At 41.5% G+C, this 21,081-nt stretch overlaps 1 long non-coding RNA gene across 1 annotated transcript; it reads right to left on the reverse strand.

Moving 5' to 3' along the window:
- Nucleotides 1–12,194: 12,194 nt before the first annotated feature.
- LOC116217379 lies at nucleotides 12,195–19,393 on the reverse strand. The gene is made up of 3 exons (XR_004161842.1): nucleotides 19,334–19,393; nucleotides 16,915–17,028; nucleotides 12,195–15,470 (listed from the first exon to the last, which is right to left on the reverse strand). It is a non-coding gene; the product is annotated as an uncharacterized LOC116217379 (long non-coding RNA).
- Nucleotides 19,394–21,081: the final 1,688 nt, after the last annotated feature.

Here is a 21,081-nt window from a genome sequence, read left to right on the forward strand (position 1 = left end):
CTCCTTCTCAAGCCACAGTGCATAGAACAGTATTATCATTGGTTTGGCGATAGAGATGGGTGTTATCAAGACCTGGTGGCACATTGATAAATATGCATTAAACTGTGCAGGCTCAAAATCTTCCTCTCTCCAGAAAGTTTCTGTTGGGCTTGTGCTATTTTGGAGATGAACTGTTTTCTCCCTCAGTTAGGGCTCTAAAATCCCTATTCAGGGTCTGGTGCTTTGCTCCCTGGGCTAAGTCCCTCTGCACAGCCGTGCTGCTGTTCACCCAGCAGTCACATTCCCTGGGCTTGGGCACAGCCTCATCCCTTCTGCCATCATAGTGAAAAATGGATAGGGAAAACTGAGCGTAAACTGACTGATATTTTTGCCGAGTACAGGCTGACTTAATTTTGGAAACAGGCACAACAGCACTTGTGATGCCAAGAAAGCCTTTCTGAAGTGAAAGTACATCCTTTATTTTTCCACTGTGTTTTTTTTCATGATCCCTCCACAGATGAAAATGTCGGTGTTAAATATAAATGAGAGCAAGTTACTTGGTTGACTCTTAAAGATGCACTCAGTGCAGACACAGTTAGGTTTGCAGGACAATAAGAGACTTCAGGAGAGCCATTGATCCATCAAGAAGAGGGAAGTAAGGGCATTCACTGCTGGATAAAAATAATCTACTTGAGCAAGAGATGGCACAAGCTGTTGTGGTTTGCTTTCACGTGACACCTTGAAGAGGAAATAGAGGAGATGACTTAGATGGACAGTGAGATGACTTAGGTAGAGCAATGCCCCTCAGAATGATTCATATAACTTCAAAGCAGCCTCTCTTTCTCATATGCAAATTTTCCATTTGGCACAGTTGACGTGGGTATAGAGAAAGAAAGGGATTGTCCTTGTGCAGTTCTCCTGTGCGCAGAAACAAGGATAAAAAAAATACTGACTTCATATGTCCACCTTGAAGTATTACCTCGGCTGAGATAATACAGAGTCCCCATATATATATATATATTTGTGTGTGTGTATGTATGTACGTACACAAAGCTCTTGCTCACCATCCCCATACTGCTCACAGCTACACACGAAGGAGAGAGGTTCTGGACGTGGATTCAATGGGGTGGAAATGTAAAGCTTTTCCAATTTAAGAAAATAAGAAGTTAAGGGAACAGAGAGATGAGAAGATAAAATTAGCACTTGGAAAGATTAAACTTGAGTGCCCGCACCTGGAAGCCAACCTCCAGCTAACAGTGCAGGGCAGATGGATCCTAAGCTGGTAAAAAAGCATCTCAATAAAGTTCTAGTATTCATTTTCTTCTACCAAGGCATCATCAGAAATATTCCAGATTTCTGATTTTCTGTTGTTTGCTCTCCCTCCCACCCTCCCCCACATTCAACCAGGAAAGAGGAGTATATTCTCTTTGAAAGTGTTTTTCAAACAGACTTAGTCCAGCGGGTGATTAGTGCACATGTCTGTGGTTTGTGTGTGTGTGCGTGTGCGCGTTCAAATACACAGGAGGCAGAGAAGAAAAGAGGACTGCAGGCAAAGTGGATCCAAAGTATGAGCTATCTCCTTATTAAAGACATACCACAGCCTGCATGTAACTCCCAATGAACTCTTAGATCACTACATGACCTATTTATCTCCATTAGAAGCGACAAGACGTAACCCGGTGCCCTCATCCTGATCCCGTGAACTCAGAAGCTCATAGTGGTTCATGGCAAACTGCTGCCTTCAGAAGGGAAGGGCGGCATACGCAAGGCTTTGCCTGGATGGGGAGCATCTTCTCCAGGGTTCTCCTGAATCTGAGTCAGCCTTCCTGCAGGGCTGTCAGCCTGGCATTCATTAGGAGGCCTGCAAATGACATTGCTGAAAAGTCATAAGGCAAATCCAAGATGGCAGATGAAGTGGTTTGTTGGGTGAACATTGCTCGTCTCAAAGTTGCTGGCCAAACAATTTAATGGTGGCCTGCTGTTTTCAATATCCCATTCATCCCTTGGAGGGCTGTTTGCTGCCTTCCTTTGGACATGCTGTTATGCTCAGCTGCATCCATGCTGGCTCACTGAAGAAATGAGAACAAGATTTGATGCTATAGGACTTGTTTTGTGCCTCTTTACTTTGGAAAGCAGTATCAGCACCAACCTTTCAAATATCACAGGATAATGAGACTGGTTTCAAAAGTACAGAGGAATTTTTTTTTCCTCTGGTTTAAAAAAAAATAAAGGAAAAGATGTTCCGTATTGCTTATCATTTTTGGAATCCACGCAATGAGTATTCTGAAGTTCCCCTCTGTAGCCAAAACACTCTCCTAATTTAATTGTTGAAAAAAAATGAATGCTGAGCTTCTTGTGGGGCTGCAGGAGCTGGGGACAATCTAAAAATGCACCAAACCTCCCAGCAGCCCCAATTCCTTCCCTACCCACTCCCAGGTGTCACTCCTGAATTGCTCTGCACCAGTGCAATTCCTTGTGCTGGTGTTGGTCTGCACACAGCAGTGCTGCAAATTGTCTTCACCCTTATTCCTTCTTCTTCCTTTTTTTCTCCCCCACAAAGAAAAACTTGCCAGGTCTGCATCTTTTTCCCTCAACTGTTTCCTCTTTTTAATGTTAAAAGCATATGCCGTACAGCCTATTTTCATGCTGAGATGTTAACTGTTTTTCAATATTAGTTTTTGTGCAGCTGTATTCAGTGATAGCAACAGTCCAAAGGGCACCATGGGGCTCTGTGGCATAGAAAAGTGCATCTGCAAGGAGCAGGACAGCACTGCTCTTACCAGGTGAAACCTGGGGCTACATTGCAAATTCTCCTGCTCAGCATAACCTCACCTGCAGGAGAAGTCACAGCACAAGTTCCCTCTGCACAGGTTTAGGCATCCTTTAGATTAAGCAAAACACAGTTGTGATTGCACCTCTCACCATATTTATTTATGGCCAAAATATGTGCAGTGGTACCCATCACCCAGATGGCTGGGCTGGAGCTGGGCACCAGTACAAGTGAAGTTAGCTGCAGGCTTCCAGCATGGAGTGATCCATCTTTAGGAGAAGCACTAAAGCTATACTGGAAATAGCTTTTCTTTCTCAAATAGAAGCTTGAAGATATACATTTTTTTTTTTTTCTCCTAAATCAGGATGAAAAGAAAAAGGTTGAACTTCCTTTGCAAATCCATGTGTTAAATATAATCATCCCAATGGGTAATTGGGATGATTTTTTTCATGTTGACCCTTTCTTTTTACATGACTGTAGACAAACGTGAATTTCAAATGCCAGACTCATTGACTCATTTCATACAGAAAATGGAAATTTTGCTTTTTGAGACTATAAAAACCACACCTATTGTTTTTTTCTAAGTATCTTTCTAAGGCAGGAATCAGAGCTGTTTCCCACAAAAAGGTCTTATTTTCACTGAATTTGCATTTTTGACTGAAAGCCTTGTTTCAAAGCCTCAAAACTAGATCACTGTGCAGCAGCTTTTACATCTAATTGGCCTCAAGGAAGAAGCAAACTCCATGGGTGGGATTCATCTCACCTACTTACAGGTGTTTAGTCTGAATTAGTGACCAGTAGTCAATGGCATCTCCAAGGGGCTCTTATCTCTGTGTCAGTCATAGAGTGCCTAAAGAAGTGACTTGCACTTGATACCCACTTTTTGGTGGCTAAAATTAGAGAGAACTCCTGTCCTTTCAGCTTGCACTGCTGGCACGGGAGACAAGCAGAGCATTCTGGCTTTGGTGGTTTCAAGCTGAGGCTTGTTGGAAGGAGGAAAAGGAGCTGGGCTCTTCATCATCTGGGCAAAAAGAATAACACATTTTTAGGTGACAGAAAAAAAAAGAACAGTTTTAAGAGCAAGGAATCATCTGAAGGAAGGCTGGTTGTTGCCATTATTCCCACACCCAGGTGAAATGCAAACAGTCTGAAATGTTGTTTTTTTTTCCTTCTCAATAAATCTGTGCTTTTTGTTTGTTTGTTTGCAATTAATTTTCAATTAATTTGCAGTTTCTCTCTGGTTATAGGAGGATTCTGTCTAATTTTCAGAGCAGTAGCTGCTTCTGTAACTGAGCTGAGCCCTTTCCCCTTTTAATCCTAGCAAAACAGTCGTAGTGCTGCATGTAAGGCAGGTAATAACGGCTGTAAAACCCTCCATTAATTGCCAGAGCTGTATTTGTGATTGAAGTAACTTGTATGGAAATCAAATGTGAGCCCTACTGTGCACACATTTGGCTTTTTTTTTTAATTGTTACTTGAAGGAATATTCTTTTTATTGTGTTTGTGCTTGTCCCTTTTTGCAGGAGGATTTGGCTCCTGTAATGTTTGTGCTCACAGAGTGATTTGCAAGGGGTAGAGCTGTAAAGCTATTAGTCCTTTAATTTGAGCTGCAAGTCCAATTTATAAGGAAAAATCTGCAGATTTCATTTTCAAACAACTGCACTGGATGAAACTGTGGCCTTTCACTGGAACATTATGGAAAGCATATGCAGAAAGTGAACACAGCAGACTGTGCAAGGAGCAGACATCACTTCATGTGACAACACTTCATAGTCACTGAGTATAAAGAGGAAAACACACAGAAAAAGCCCATTCACCACCCCGATTACTCTGATGAGCAATTTTCCTTTGAAATTTGTGGGGATAAATACAAAAAGAACAATTTTATGTGACTGCTTTTGTACACATTTGACCAAGTAAGTAGCTGGTGAAAATAAATCTGATGCTACAGGGCTTTCTATACACTGAGGATATAATGAGAACAACTTTGGGGATTCCTTTTGCATAATTAGGGTCTATTTTTCATTAAGAGTTTGTATGTTGTGAAGAGTTTCTGTAGGGAAAAAAAAAGACTATGGGATTGAACTAAGTTATATTGATATGCTTTCTGTTTTAGACCCCTTGATCTCAGAGAGTGAGTGGATAATGAGCCAGTTGGTGTCACAGCTGTTTGTGTTGGTTTATTAGCTCTCTGACTGCCCCTCAGCATAGATCTTGTCATGGTCTGAGACTGTGGTGGTGTTTGACATTGTTTTGTACCGCACGTGTGAGGGTTGGTTGGTTTTCTTTCATAAAGTTGCCTCAGTGGTCAGGAACACGAGGGATCAAATCCGCTGAAACCAGGGCTGCCTCCTATAGGAGAGCTCAACTGAAGATAAAGAAAAGTTACTAGAGTTTAAGACCTGGCATGACCTACTTACCAGGCAGAGTTATGAGAATCCATGCTAGGACAATTTGTTTTTCAGCCTGGTTTCTCATGGGAACGAGGCTTATGCAATCTGTGTCTGTGCATCCTCCTCCCCTCCTCAATAACTTTTCAACTCATTGCTCAATTCCAACCTACTTTGACAGGGGGGTAGAAGTTTCAGGGACAGTCCTGTTCCTAACAGTGTTATAAGAATCAGCGGAGGAGATTTGGTCTGTGGGTGTCCATCCAGCAGGAGCTGCAGCAGCACAAGTTCGAGGTTACAGAGGATGAGGAGCAGAGGGACAGAGCAGAGGTTTCCTCTGCCATGAATGTGAGTGGTGTGATGCTGCTGACCTAGAATATAGAATCATAGCATATTTCCAGTTGGAAGGGACCCGTAAGGATCATCAAACCCAACTCCTGGCTCCTCACTTGTGCCATCACAGTAGCACAAACGCAGCACAGCTAGACTTCAGGTACCAGCATAAACAAGGGCCTCATGCAGACCTTGTATGGGCTCTTTTTACCTCCCTGCCTTCTAAACGACACTTTGCCAGAGCTGCTGTATGAACTCAGTTAATTATAGGGGAGGAAGTTATGGCCCCATAGACTTTACAGAAAATATACAGTATCAGTAAAGCATTTAACGATATGCAATTAAAACACCATATATCCAGCTCCTAAGAAATGGTGGGTTTAGAGAGGTACTACTCAGAGCGAGCAGGTGATAATGAACTCCCTAGGTTGCAAAAGCACTGTTTCAAAACTAGAGAGCAAACTTACTACACATGCTATGGTAGACAAATGTTATTATATGAACATACCAGGAAAGACAGTAGATCAGGAAAATCCCTTGGATTTTGGTTGGATGTTATGCACATAACAACCCTTTTTGGCTCGTAAGTAACAACAGAAGAACACATTAATATTGTGAGCCATTTGTGATCTCATGCCCATAAATTCTCATTTTGAGGAAATAATGTCTCACATGACTGCTGAACAGATGAGAAGACAGAATGTTTCCACTTATTTCATTAGAGTTTCACCAAAAAAAAAAACAAAAAAAAACATGAGGAACAAGTATTTTAAAGCTACATCACCTGTAGGTGCTTCTCCCTTTGCTTAAAACTGTTTTATAACAAAAATATTCCCTTTTCGGGGAGGTGTTAGAGTTGGATTAGTGGCTCTCTCCCCTTCTTAAGTTCTGCAGATTGGTACAGTGCACTCCAGATTGTTTGCTCTCCTTCTCAATTGGTGCATCTCCTTTGAAGTCAAAGGAGCTACTGTGATTTTAGACCCATTGAGACTCTCGCTGTGGAAGAAGTATATGAAAGACTACTGCTCACAGGGTGGGAGCTGCTGGTTTCCAGTTTCTCATTAATTTTTCACTTGTCTTTTATTTCAGTGGGTCTACACTGTGTTCCACCTTTGGCACAGACACAAATGCTATTTTTTATGTGGTTCAGTGGGAGGAATGGTTTTGATCATTAAAAGCAAAGCAAGAATTATTTTAAGCAGAATTCCAGAACCTCTTCTGCATCCATTTATCTTTCCATGGCTTCCTTAAAGCATTGCCTATTTACTCTCTGGGGATATGTACTCCAACTGTGTTTCACCACATTTATAGGAGCAGTCACATATGACCAAGGCTAAAATTTTACCTTAATTGCCCACAGGCTCCCATTGAACCCTGGTGGCATGTATGAATTTCAGAGTGCTGAAATGAGCCCAGTAAAAAAAATCGGTAAGACAAAAACATATTTGATTGTGAACTATCCTTAAATATACTAATATGCTTAAATGTTAGAGATGAAGGCTCACATCTCTTAAAGGAATGTGTAATTTCCTGTAGTCATCTCCTTGAAATATTCCTGATTGGGACTTTGAAGCAGTCAAAGAGAGTGGCCTCCGGAGAGACCACCACTGCTCCTTGCTGAGACAGAGCTTTGGAAAGTGAATCACTGCTGTGTGACTGGATCCTTGCCATATGCAAAGGATCAATAAAGTTTTATGTACCTTACTCGCAAGCCTCAGGTTTTTGATTCCAGGTGTTCACATTAATCTGGGACACAACAGAAGGAAGAAGTTGCTATGGTTGCATGGAGATGGCAGCACAATCTGGACCAACTGCAGTCAGCAAGTGCAAGGAGTTTAATTATCTAAAATAATTGCACTCCTTGAAGCCTTTTTCGCTGTTTGCGAACTATCATCAACACCATATAATTTCTCCAGACACCTGAGTGTCTGTCACCTTCAGTGGTCATGGGTGTTTTGTCCCAGGAGAAACTCTTATTGGCTTGCCCCACTATCCCTCCATCAGGGGACTGGCAACAGAAATGAGCAACCTGGCTATAGAACCATTAAATGGAAGCATGTGAACTCATTGTACATATGAATTTTAGAAGTGTGTAACCATGAAGAATAAACTATTTCTCAAGCTCTTCAGAACAAATCCTCAGAAGGACTGAAGAATTTCCATGCTCTTGCAGGCTTATGACACTGTTTTACATACCCCCCCCCCAGCTTCTGGAAACTCTCCTTAATGGCACCTGCAACCATTAGAAGTGATTACAGGCCTCAGACTGTTCTAATTGGGGACCACAGTTTGTGCTGCAACCTTTGCTCCATGGAGCTGCACTTCCCAACCAGAACCCTTCCATCAAAGGTTACCGAGAGCCACCTCCCATCACACTGATCATTCCCTTCTCTGTAATGCATCCCTTTTTGTTTCATCTGACATTTCTATCACCTTTAAGAAGCCTCATAGAGATGAGGCCATGAGGTTTGGATGTAATTGGCATATGGATGGAGCTTAGGTTTTTTAATACAGTTTTTATAAGACTGCTTTTATGTTTGCCTTTGCTCTTTGATCTCCACTTGAAAAACGTTTTTCATGAAGTTTGTTTGAAAGCACAAATAATCACTTACCACAACTAAGGGCTAGCAAATAGTTCTAGAAAAGAAAGAAAACCAAAGAGAATCCATGAGCTGACGGAGATGCCTTGAAAGATGCTTTAGAAACAGCTTGTAACGGCATATTTGCAGGACTGTTCATCAAGTTAATTCTCCTGTTGCACTGGCATTCTTGGATATGGTAATAAGAACAAGAAAGCATGTAATGGATTTCTAAAATGGGAGTGTTTTAATAGATTTTAGTAAATTACATCGTATTCAATATTGCAGTGCTATGACACAGCACACTACAATGAAAGATAAAGTCACTCGCGGACATAATCCACGGTTCAAGAATAAACACGATGATACCCATGAATGATGAGATTTAACTAATTATGGCCCTGGGAAGGAAGAAGCCCTGTAAGTGGTGAGGAAAAGCCATTCTTGTCTGATATAAAATGGGAGCAGCAGCACAGTAGATGGAGAGAACTGTTTGAGCTCTTTCCAGTGCCGTTGTTGCAAATGCTGCTCTTGCCATTTGATAAAATAATAAACTGAGATCCTCTAATGAAGAAAAGTTAAGTTGGGGTGACTTAGTGGGATGACTCCAGGTCTCAACTGCTTTGAAGCCATCCACACATGGGGAGAAAGCTGTACTTACTGACTTGCGCTGATCCTGTGGATCTCCTCAATAAGAGCTCAGGGCACAGGTGTACCAGTAAGGAAGCATTTCAGACTGGCACTGAGATAGAATTCCTTCCCTGCAAAATCTTTCACTTCTCTAAGAATTCCCCCTGGCAAAGACAAACCAAAACCGAGTTTTTTGAAAATGTTAAAAGTCAATTCTTTCTGTCAGTAACATTAAACTGCCGTAATGTAGACTGGTTAATGATGGCGCTTTGTGAAATAAGACATTAATCTCCACTTGTAATGCACGAGCCATACAGCTTGCTTCAGCCTTAATCTTTTATGAGTTATGGACTCTTCTGTGATTCATAAAACAAATAAATCACACCTCTAAGGCTATCATACATTTATTACTGCTTTTTAAATGTTCAAGATCGTATAAAAAGAGTCTCTCTTGCTTGCCAAAGATCGTCAGCTACAGAGAAAATCTGGATTCTGCATGCAGCAGACATGGGTTTGGACAAAGGTTTTTCTTTCTTGCTGAGGACAACCAGTTCCACAGAAGTGCACACAGAAGACAGGCTCCATCCCATGCCTTCAGGCTACGGCTTGAGTTTGGGAGCCAGGAGAGAGTCCCTGGACTTCTCACTTAGAGAAAAGCAACAACAGTAAAACTAAAAATGAAAATCAGAAGAGAGGACTTGTCAGGTTATGAAACTTCATGGAAAGGGTAAGGGAAAAGAATAATATGCAACAGCAAAAAATTAGGGAAGAACAAATAATCACGTCATTGTGAGATCTATTCAAGCCAGAAATCACCTTTTCACTGGCACTTCAAAGTCACTTTTAACATACTCTGTGCTCCATTTTCACGTTATTCTCTTAACACTAGAGAAGTCAGAAGCACAGTGTCTGCATAAGAAAGCTGTCAGTTCAGCAGATGTGAGAGGGTTTGTATGCAGGCTGGCAAAACAAAAAGTGTATTTGATGTTTATGGTTAAAGGGAAAAAAAAGAGCAAAATCACCTTTTTGCTTTTAAATCACCTTTTTGATTTTAAGAAACTGTAGCAATTCCATTTTTGTGGGGAGTCCTGGTCAGTTCCCAACCTGCATCAGTTGGGCTGGCTTGGATTCTCCCAGCCCCTGCTTGGGCTGCTGGAAGGAGACTCATTCTTCCCATCCTCTGCCTACAGACATCCCAGCAGCTCCATCACATTTATCTTGTCCATGATTTATCTGAAGGAATTGTACAAACACAGATCTCCCCAGGCACGTCCTGTAAGCTGCAGTAACAGCCTGGTTTGTTCCAGCTACATCTCCTGCATGGATGGTATTACTTCAGACCTCCCTCGGCAGACTCTAGGGGTGCAGTAATTGCATCCTCTTCCCAAGAATATTAAAACCCATATAAATACTAACCAAGTGAAAGCCAGTGTTGTTTCTCTCATCGTATGCCACGTATCCTATTAGACATCACGCAGGTCTTGTGTCTTGTTTGGATGGTTTCCTTCTGCAAAAGGCAGGTGGAACTGGGAAACTGGAGGTCAGGTAACTAGACAACATAAATAATATTTTCTCCTTCCTTTTTTTTTTGGAAATTAGGGTTTTCTGTATAAGAGAATGCTACAATAAGAGAAAATTGAGGCACACCTGTAAACAGTTCTTTAAGAAATAAGCACTTTCCCATCCCAAGAGAAAAAACAGGATTCAGCAGTGTAATAAACACTAATAAATCTCTGGTTGAGTGACTGACTGTTATTAATTATTATTTTTTTTTTAAGAATTGAAATTATTCATACATAATAGTGATTGAAATCCTAATTCCAATTAGTTTTTACTTAGAGATGGTTCCTGATTCCAAGCAGGGATGAAGCTCTCTGGGGGAAATTTCTACTATAGGTGCTTCTGAAATGTGCTCACAGAATAAACAACAGCAAGCAATGCTCAGGTTAAAGCAGTTACGTAGATTCTAAGGTTTCAGGATTAGAAGAGAAATAATAATGCAGCTCCTCGTTTTCAAAGGAGCAAAATGAACAAGTGGAAAAAATCTGGCCTTCAATGACAGCAAAGCTTCCTGTGAATGATCACTGTAGCACACCTCAGGTTTCTAAAGCAGCTGTTGATAAATGACACCAGAAGGTGTCTTTTGGCTAGGAAAGCTGCCCATTTTCATCAAGATTATGTTCTGAAACCCCTGCAATTATATTATACTGTTCTTGCACCACTCTGTGGAATTTTGCTTTTTATTTCCTACAGCTTCATGCAGACTCAAGCAGTTTGGCCTCTTTATTAAACATAAGCATCAATCTGTAAAAAGCCCCTTGATTGTCTAGACGAGTAGTTGTGAAAGTCAGCTTTGTTTCGTTGACTCTGAGTCCCTGGGGATACAGACACTGCTCCTTCTGTCCTCATCTGTCAATACTTCTGGGCCAGAATTTTGGATTTCCTTTTTTTTTTTCCTCCCCTTTTTCCCCCATATCTGCCAATTATTCTTGTTTTGGAGTCCAACAGAAAAATGTTTCAGTGCTGTTTCTTAATACTTTTTCTTTTTAATAAATAAATGCCAGCAGCCTGGAGCTTATGAGCAGTTCTACAGTAATAAAAGGATGTACACAGCAGGCAGCACTCAATTTGCAAAAGAAAAACAGATTAACATTTCAGGTTTCTGAGGGCTTTTTGTCAACAGCAGTGCATTTAAAAACATCAATCTTGTAGTAATTGCATTATCAGTGCATTCTCGGCTGATTCTTTGGCTGATTCCCTTAATATCATGGAATGGAAAAGTAGCTGTGGGAAGGCTTTTTAATATATATTAGAAGTGATAGCCTTCTAACAGGATCACGTTGATTTGACTGTTGATTGTTTCTGGGGCTGGAAAGAAGTGAACACAAAGGTAAAGGCATGGGACTGAGCACCTCCAGCTACAAAAACAGGTGCCAGGATAGATAACGGGCAGAGATGCCTGGGTCTGCTCATCCCTTTGCAGCGGCTTCATTTCCTACAAATACTTCCTCTGAATTACACGGCAGTGCAGAGAGGCTGCTGCCACACCACGCTGGGCCAAGAGTTGGGTATTTCCTTGCTTCCTTCTTAGACAGTTCCCCCAGATGTTAGATTTTTAGCTATGCTCATTCTCCTCTCAGCTTTCACCTGACAAAGAGTAGATGCTCCTTTTTAAAGATTCAGCTACTTTTTTTCTATAGGAAAATAAGCTTGGGTCTGATTTTATGCTAATTCACTTAGACACTTCTGATAATTTTGTCTTATGTATATTTATTAGGATATTTTTTTCTTCTACCATCATTGGATTTGTTTTGAACACAAAGGTCAGTTCCTACACCAATATAAATCAATGTAACTGCATTGATTGCAAGGATTGCAGCATCTTTCATTAATTCCAATTGCCAGAGATACTGCAGCTGTCTCTCAGGAAGAAAATATCTGTGTATGTGTGTGTATGTATGTGTGTGTATATATATATATATATATACACACACATACATACACACACATACACACACATACATACACACACATTATTTTGAATTAAAATCACAAAGAAAAAAAAAATGAAGAATTCTATTCTGTAGCATACTATTAACCATGCAATTTAGTCCTACTGGTGTTAAATGATGGACAGAACAAAATCTCAGCCACCCATCTCCAACTATTGCTTTAAGTCCTTCCCCTATGCAGTTCCCACTCTATATAAAGGAGAGCCCTGGCTCTTGCACAGGAGACCCAACCATCCTCAGGTAAAACCTCCCAACTGAGTCTCCTTCTCATTCAGATTCAGGCACTCCAAAATAAATTCCAAATGTTCATCTGATTATATTTATCTCTTCCTATTGCTCTGTTCACAACAAGGGTAGATGCATGCTTTCTTTGAGCTGTAAACCTATATGGAAAAGGAAAAAGAGCATTAAAAAAATGAATGGTGTTACAATATTAAATGGGAAATTGTCTTTAAAAACCATTCCTGGCTCAAAGGTGTATCTGTTGTTGCTCAGACATCTTTTCCCGCTTTCCAAGTAGTTCCCAGTGTGTACAGTTCTGTGCATGCAAAAAACAGCTTCATATGAAACTGATCATTCTCTCCAGGGGAAGAGAAGCATCGCCTTCAGCAAAAATGGGTTTTATTAAATACAGAATCTTCCTTGTCAGGCCGCATCGCTCTTGTTGGACTTGAGGGATGCCATACAATGATGTCAGGGTTGCCACATGCTGATAATGACATCCATGCCTGGTGAACAGATAGAGTAGCGAGAGCACCTGGTCGATGTCTTCGTCTGCAAACCAATGTTTTCACTCGGTTTTGTGTGATAAGGAGGCATCCGTTTTGGTGGTTGAAAAACACTGAAGGAAATGAGGTGCCTCACTTGATAACAACAGCCACTCACAGATCTGTGGGCTGTGTGTGGTGGAGAGGAAGTCCAGGACTTTAAGAGATGTTTTATATATTTTTAAAATACCAGGTTTTCATATGTGCTCTTCCTCTTACCATAGCAATGGACCATCGGTGCAGGTTTCAGCTGAGACTGGCACTCCTTTGGCTGGGAGCATCCTAACACATTGCAGTAAGAAGATGGGTCTGCAACTACATCCTGGAGTAGGTCTGGTCTCTGATTCTCCTGACTCCTGCTCCGCTGCCCACAGCCCCTTTGGAGCTTTGCATGGCTGCAGAGCTTTGTAACCAGTGACACAAAATGACTGCCGTGCCTACAGGTCCCATGCAGCACTGGCAGCATCACCTCTCTGCCAATGCAGGGAAATATCTGTGTGCCATGCCTGGAGTGGTGACAACACCTGAGCTCAGCACTCAATGTACTCTCTCCCTGCTTAGCACAGTTCTTTTAGCTTGTTGCAAACTACACTGAAATTGTGAGACACAGCAAGAGACCACCATAAAGAATCCCAGACTACCACAAAGCAAAATGCATTGCACTCTCTGGTTTAGTAGAGTATTTTCCAATATTTTTCTAGCCAGTGTCTGTGACAATCCCACGCGCATAGGCATTACTGTCCCTTGAATTCAATGAATCAGCCTTGCGTAAGAAAAATAATTTTTTCTGATCTGGTTTGCTCAGTCTCTGGAGGTTCATGTAAGGCAGTTGTCTTTGAAGGAGAGAAGTGGGGTCATCAAAAAGTTTTCAGCCTCCAACGCTTTCTTCAGAAGAAATGGACTGTCACTCTGGGAGCATGGATGAGACTGAATCATTGGGTTAAAGCTGCACATTCAATACTCAACACTGAGTGCCCAAGCTGGTATTTAATTTTTCTTTAGTGCCTTTAACCTCCGGATCATAATTAGAATCATGATGTGGAGATTAATTGCCACAACACACATAAAGTTCTGAATGGCTCCATTAAGCAGATGCATTTTACAGCACGCCTCGTACCGGTACTGAAGGAAGGGTAGCAGGGCAGCTCCCCAGGCATTCTGTGCCTACCAGCCAATGTTTCCCCACCCCTATGCTGGGTATTTTTGGCAGTCCTCTGGCAACTTCTAAATCTTTTCAGGTGCTGTTATTGAGGTGTCAGTTGTAATGGAGAAGACGACAATATTTCATGACATAAAAGTACCCCATAATCATCTCAGATGGTTGATAATATTGCTGTTAGGCATAGCTGAACTCTTCTTCACATCATGAGAGACAGAGGCTTTCCCTCTGCTCCATGCAGCCCAGATATAATCCCTTCTGATTAGAGCCTTTTCTCTTTGATGCTCCCCTTTGTCATCCGCACACTGGGAAAATTGCTCAGTATTGAGTTACATGCTTTGTGCAGGCTGAGTGGTTGTCTTCTTCAACCTGGAAGCAGAGCTGTCTGTGCCTGAGTGGTGATCGGCTTCTGACTTCTAGTAAATCTTTGATTAATGAAGCTCAGGTAAACAGATTAGTCATTAACCTTTGCTTCCCATGTTAAGATTACTTATTGATGCGGAGTAGTGGTGCTGCTCCTGTACTGCCAGGGGTGGGAATCTTGCTTTCCTTCAGACTTCAAGAAGCTTCCCATCATCTAACAAGTCCTTCCTTTCAGTTCTGGGGTTCTGAGAGCTGCTGCTTACACAGGGAGCCATCTGTTTCCTATGGGATCTCACTGCATCCAGGGCTTTTCAATACAAATGTCAGCAGTAGCCAGTGCAATATTCATGTCTCCCACTCTGCACAGTTGCTAAACAGCAGTCAGTGAGGGCGACTCAGCTGAGGCAGAGGGAAAATAAACACAAAGCCAGCCAAATTTTCCAAATCACTGTACACTGTGAAGCCACTGCTGTGCAATAAGTTTGTGTGACAATTGCCTCACCCTTTGACAAAGGCCAAACCTTTGGTGACAGACCAGAAACTCCCAGCATAATATCCATGCCTGGAGACAGACAGAAGGCTGCTTCAAATCCATTTAAAACTTCCTTAATTCTGAGCTTTCAAATTAGACACTGATCTAATTCTTCATCTAATACAGTGGACACTTTTTAAATCTGCAGACATTTGCACCACAGTTTTGAATGCAGAGTTACAAAAGAAACAGAGAGGCAAAGCTTCATGTTTTCTCACAAACCGAGCTTCATGTGTGCTGAGTTAGATTTGCATCTTTACACCCCTGTCTTCGCTCCTGTTTTCAGCCCCACGATCCCCTGTGCACACAGCTATTAGCAGATGGAAATCTAGCAACATGATCCATAGGCTCAGTTGGGTAATCAAACATTTAATTGCTAACAATTATCCATTAACGCTTATAAATTAGGTTGCCAAACTGCTTCTCCAGACTACAAATATTTGCATCCAGGCTTGTCTGTAAAAAATGGAAGGTGTGTGTAAAAAGCTATAGCACAAGGACCAGTGAAGACACTTTTATCTGAAACAGAATATGCAAACATTTGCAGCATCAGAAAAGTAAGTAGAAAATTAGAAATGAATTGGAGGGAACCACGAAAATGCAGTCTTAAGTCAAATCCCAGGTGTGATTGCTTTCTCTCTCCTTCAGTCTCTTTCTCCTTTTCACCCTTCTGTCTATCTTCTTCCTCTGGACTGCCTTGCACCTTGATCAAACATTTGCCTAATCCTAGGAATGTATATTGGTTAAGAGGGCTTATCTTATTCTGAATTACTTCCTGGTATTAATCATGATATTTTATGACCTGTCATGCATCTAGGAATGCTTGCTTGTTAGAATAAAACATAACAATATGATTTCAGTTAACAGTTCAGAGATAAACATGTGCTTTCTACTAACATTCCCAACTGGAGAGACTATAATCCTCTCCAGCAAGAACAAACTACTGTGTTATGTAGAAAATGTAAACCTATTTTACAAAAGGGTTCCAGTTACCATCCTGTTAAGTCAGTTTTGCCTTTTTTATAATTACTTGCTTTTTACAGTCTACTTTATTAAATTGATGTGGTTATGCCCATGTGACCTCTCTCTTTGCTCACAAAGGAAATGTTGGAGTGGCATTCCAGACACAGGGATTTCAAGGCTGCATTTAAGTTAGTAAATTCAAACATATCTGGAAGCATTCCCAGGACTGGAACAAAACTGTTTATACAGTGAACTGCTAAGCTGCTCCCTGGCATGAACTTGGCCCACTTCATCTCCTTCTCTCCCTGTATGGTCCTTGGGCACAGTGTGGCACTTTGGGCACTTTGCTGGAGAATAAATCAACTTATTCTCAAATATACTGGCTACTCTCCATCAGCTGGATTTGATATTTATTCCTGAGTGTGTTTTATTTACTTGATGAAGCAGAACTTGACCTTAGTACCCAAGCAAACGTCTTTCTATGCAGAATCACATAGATTTGAGGAAAATATTGCAGATGACAGGGAGCAGGAATCAGCTATTGACAAGTTGCAACAACCAGAAAGATCAAGGCAGTAGAAGGGCAATACAGGAAATATATGGGAATAGCACAATTGGAAAGGTACAAAGGAAAAGTGCTCACCCATCTCCAAAGATCTAGGCCCACAGGGAAAACTCCTCAAGGGAGGGATCTCCAACCAGAAATCCTACCCCAGTGGCAGTCAGACCTTAAATGGGGTCTAAGAGAGGTGCAGCCAGGCTCCATCCCTTCTGGTCACACAGCTGAACTTCACCTGTGCTCCCAGGGCTGATTGGGTCCTTTCTCCAGGTGCTCAATCAGTGGTTCAGGCCATGACTCAGCAGTTACCATACACGAGTATAGTAAAAAGCCATGAATATGCCATTTAAGCTCCCATGCACCATCCTGTCTGTGTACCTGTTGGGTCTGAATGGTGCAAAGGCTGAGCATAGTCAAACAGGGGAAGCAAGGCCCACAGCTGAGATCTAATGTCTCTCGTTGCGCTGTCAGGCTCAGATAGTGCCAGAGGAGCTGCAGAAAGAAGAGGGTGTGACAGTTTAATGGGGTTTTAGTAGAATATGATATATATATTTTAATTTCCCTGAGTGTTTTATTCTTTTTAAGTAACTCTGAAGGGATCATCTAATTCTAAAGATATGCCATGTTTAGTCGCCAGTCCAACACACTTGCTAATTTAATAGAAAAGGCTGCTGAACACAACACTGAGAATGTAGGGGAGGGTCTCTCTCCTCTCTTTTTCATTTTTTTTTTCTTCCTTGATGCCCAGGATGGTTCCATTAGTCCTGCAAATATTAATTCTCTGTGCAAACAGAGTCAGGTAGAAGAGGATGTAAATGGAAAATTAATTGAGAAGCAACACGTAGACTCGTGTTACAATGTCCTCAAGCAGAAGCAAGTCATTGACTTATTGCCCCCTCAAAAGCCCTCTTACACACTGAACATGGTGCTGGGCTGCTGGAGGCAGAAGCCATGCACACAAGTTCTTTGAGCTCACCTAATAATCAACTATTCTTTTCTTTATTTTTCTTACTGCAGGTTTGCTGTTACAGAGTTGGGGTCCTGGCGTGAATGTTCTGTGGTGGCAATTACTTCTGCTGTGAGTGGAACACGAGTATGTATGTGCATGTGAACAGTACTCCATTCATTTAAACCAGTGGGTATTTTCCCCATGTTCTTCCTCAGGGAAGGGGTAAGCAGACCAAGAATGAACTAGTGAAATGCTCCCCTTACATGTTAAACAAACTGGTTCACATGGATATCAGCAAACCTGAGGGAAAGTCACACAACTGTACAGCTTCACTGAGTGAGAAAGAAATTGGACAGAGGTGGGATGCATTGCCTGGAAGATCTCCTGTCCCAGTGAGAAGCTCCAGCAGTGCATCCCACCAGACCACAAACCTACAGAGACAGTCACTCCACTAGCACAGAGCGACTTCAGGCACAGCCAGAGCAGAGCCATTGCCCTCAGTTTGCTCACTGCCTGACCCACATCCCACCGAGGAGAGCCATGGAGCAGAGCCTGCTCACTGCCTGAATTATAAAGCTTGTGGAAGTGGAGACCTGCTCCCCTATAGGCCACTATTCGTAATGTAAAGATCAGGCTTTGCTCAGCTGGAAGGTTGTTTGTAACATGCTCTGGTTCACAGCAGTCAAAAAACCTGATTGACTACCAAAAAAACCTGTTTGTTGTAGAAGGAGATGGTGGTGGTTTTGGAGTTCCATGCCAACCTTTGGTAATACAGAGCACGTCCATTGATTGATGAATCTTACTGCTACATCTGCTTCATAGATTGTCTATAGATCACGTAGCCGTTCAAATAATTCACTGTAGCTGTGCTTTTTTGAAAGAAAAGAATTCTCTTGAGTAGTTCATCTCAATTATATGTAACTGTTTTTCTGACTACACTTATTTGATGACATAGTGATGTGGAGTTGTTGGGTTTTTTTTTTTACTCATTCATTAGAAGAGTTTTAGATTTCTGCATTATTATATTTGTAGGTAAGAATTTAGAATTTGATTTCAGTTAATAGACTTTCAGACCAGAAGAGAAAACAGATCACTCAGTCTGTCTCATTAAATGGCACAGGCCAGAGGTTTCAGGCACTTCTTTCCCCCATACTGTGCAGCCTGAGTATTTGACAAAGCAGTATCTCCTAGAACATTATTCAGTCTTTTTCAAGCCATATAGAATTCTCTTGCTTTCAATAAAAAAAATAATAAATTAAAAAAAGCAGATGTTCCCATGACCTTCCTCTCATTAAAATAATTTTCTACTGTATTCCTAGGAAACTAATAGAAGTGGCAGAGAACAAGAGCAGAATTTGTAATGAGTTTTTACGTGCCTTCTAATATTTTCCCAGCAAATATTTCAAACTTAACAGAGAACATTTGGGTTGCTGCTACCCACCAATAGCCTGATCCGTTATACCTGGCTTAATGGCATCATCTGTCTAGATAATTTCTTAGGTAAATGGACAAAAATAAGCTATCCCAGGTGGACTGCATTTTCCAGGACTGGTCTCTCTCCTGACTGTAACTGAGGAATAGGACAACAAGTGTTTGCCTCAATTATCTCAATTAGATGTTTAAATTTAAGTGGGAAATATCTTGGATTTATTTGCTCATCCATAGGTTATGGGGCACAACACTGGAACCATGCAAGTGAAATTTGTCCCCTGTACAATTAATGAATATACTGATGTTATGGTATAGCAGTCTACAATTAACAAATATACAGATATTAAGGTGTAACAGAGAGCTTGGCTATGACGTTATTACACCAAAGCAGGAAACAGAAATGATAGGTGCACTCACCCATAACCTGGGCTCATATGGGAAACTCCAGAGGAGTGGATCTCCAGAAGAGATCCTTCCCCACTGGCAGTCAGCTCTTAAATGGGTCTAGGAGAGGTGCAGCCAGGCTCCACCCCTTCCTGCAGCACAGGTGATTTGCCTTCACCTGTGCTCCTGTGGCTGACTCAGTGCTTGCCTCAGGTGATCAATCAGAGGTTCAGGCCGTGATTCAGCAGCCCCATACATTCCCCTTATATCTCAAGCAGTACTTACTGGTCTTTTCTGACATCCCTGAGGTTTATTTTAAAGAACACATCAAGTCAGGACTTGTTTCCACTCCTCTTGAAATGATGCTAACTCTCGTTCTTAGCATTACTGTCAGCACCCTGATTCTCTTTTGATTCACCAGAGAAAGGAAGAGGCCATTTCTATGATATGCATAGTATTAATTTTCTAAATCCTACATTATTTCAGGATTTACTTGATTAGATCAAGGGTTTTTTCCTATTTATTCTGGATATAGCCACACTCAGATATTATGGCTATAGAATTTCTGGAGAAATGGCTGATTAGAAGGACCTTGCTTTTTTCTTTCAATTCCCCCCCACCACCACCACCACTACCACCAGTCCAACAGTCTTTCTGAGATGCCTCCTCTTGCTTTTACATTTCCGTTTTCAATCTTCCACTCAACACAATCTCTGCAAGCACTGCTGTAAAGTCTTCCAGTAAATGTCTCATTTAAAGAGCGAGGAAGCCTGAATTAAACAGGGCAGGAACTCTTGCTGGCCTGAGCTAATGGAGATGTCTTTTAGTGAGATGTCAGCTCTGGGCAGCTCAGCTCTGCCATCACAAACCTTCCCCCACAGTTTAATTGTGTGTGAGTGGTGATCAGAAGCTCTGTGATGGTCTTTGGGCTCAGCTGTGGCTCATTTCTAGGTGTTTTTTTCCTCAGGCCACAGTTATGATTTCACATAGGTGAATGGGAACAGCAAGGAAACAGTTCTGGAACATGGTTTGGGCTGAAAAAGCCCAAAGCAGACTAGAAACCCTATCTGCTTGGTCCAACCTTGTTAATAAATCATGTTAAATCCTATAACCACTGGAAAATATGAGTGTGTCTGCATGGTAGCTGTGAAAGACAATTTGATGTCTGAAATGCGAAATAATTCTAGTTGGTGTAACTGAAGTCTGATTTCAGTACACTTGGGTTTTCCTATAGCTGGAAATTTCATTATCGTAATACTGGTCCTCTCTAGTCTTCAGAGAAGAGCATCTAGAACTGGAAGACGATGTGCTGGGAGTGATTCATTGCAGTTATAACGTTGGAACTTCTAAAAATGAACACTGGTATTGGAGATTCCAAAAGAGGTGCCAGCTTTTACCGTGGAGCAATCATTATGGGAATGAACAATTTTTCTCAGGTGGTGTCTGCCATCATTAGACAATCTTGTAAATGGGAACATTTCAGAAGTGACAAAATGTTAAATAATAATAATTAAAAAAAAGAGTTAATTAACTCAAGGCTTCTTTCCTAAAGTGCATACTCTCAAACCATCCATGTACACTAAAAGCATTACTTCTAATGCTTTTTTTTGGTGCAGCAAACCCTCTTGTCTTTTTACACATGCACCCAACAATTTTGTTACAAGTTTTGTTCTTTGTCTTGCAATCCTGGGGTCAGGTTGGAATTTAATTGCTGTTTTGCAGGAGAGGAGACAGGGCAGTTGTGCAGCCACTTCCCACTACGTGATACGGAACAAATGGCA

This window comes from Meleagris gallopavo, chromosome 22, assembly GCF_000146605.3.
Source record: "Meleagris gallopavo isolate NT-WF06-2002-E0010 breed Aviagen turkey brand Nicholas breeding stock chromosome 22, Turkey_5.1, whole genome shotgun sequence".
Classification (NCBI taxonomy): Eukaryota; Metazoa; Chordata; class Aves; order Galliformes; family Phasianidae; genus Meleagris; species Meleagris gallopavo.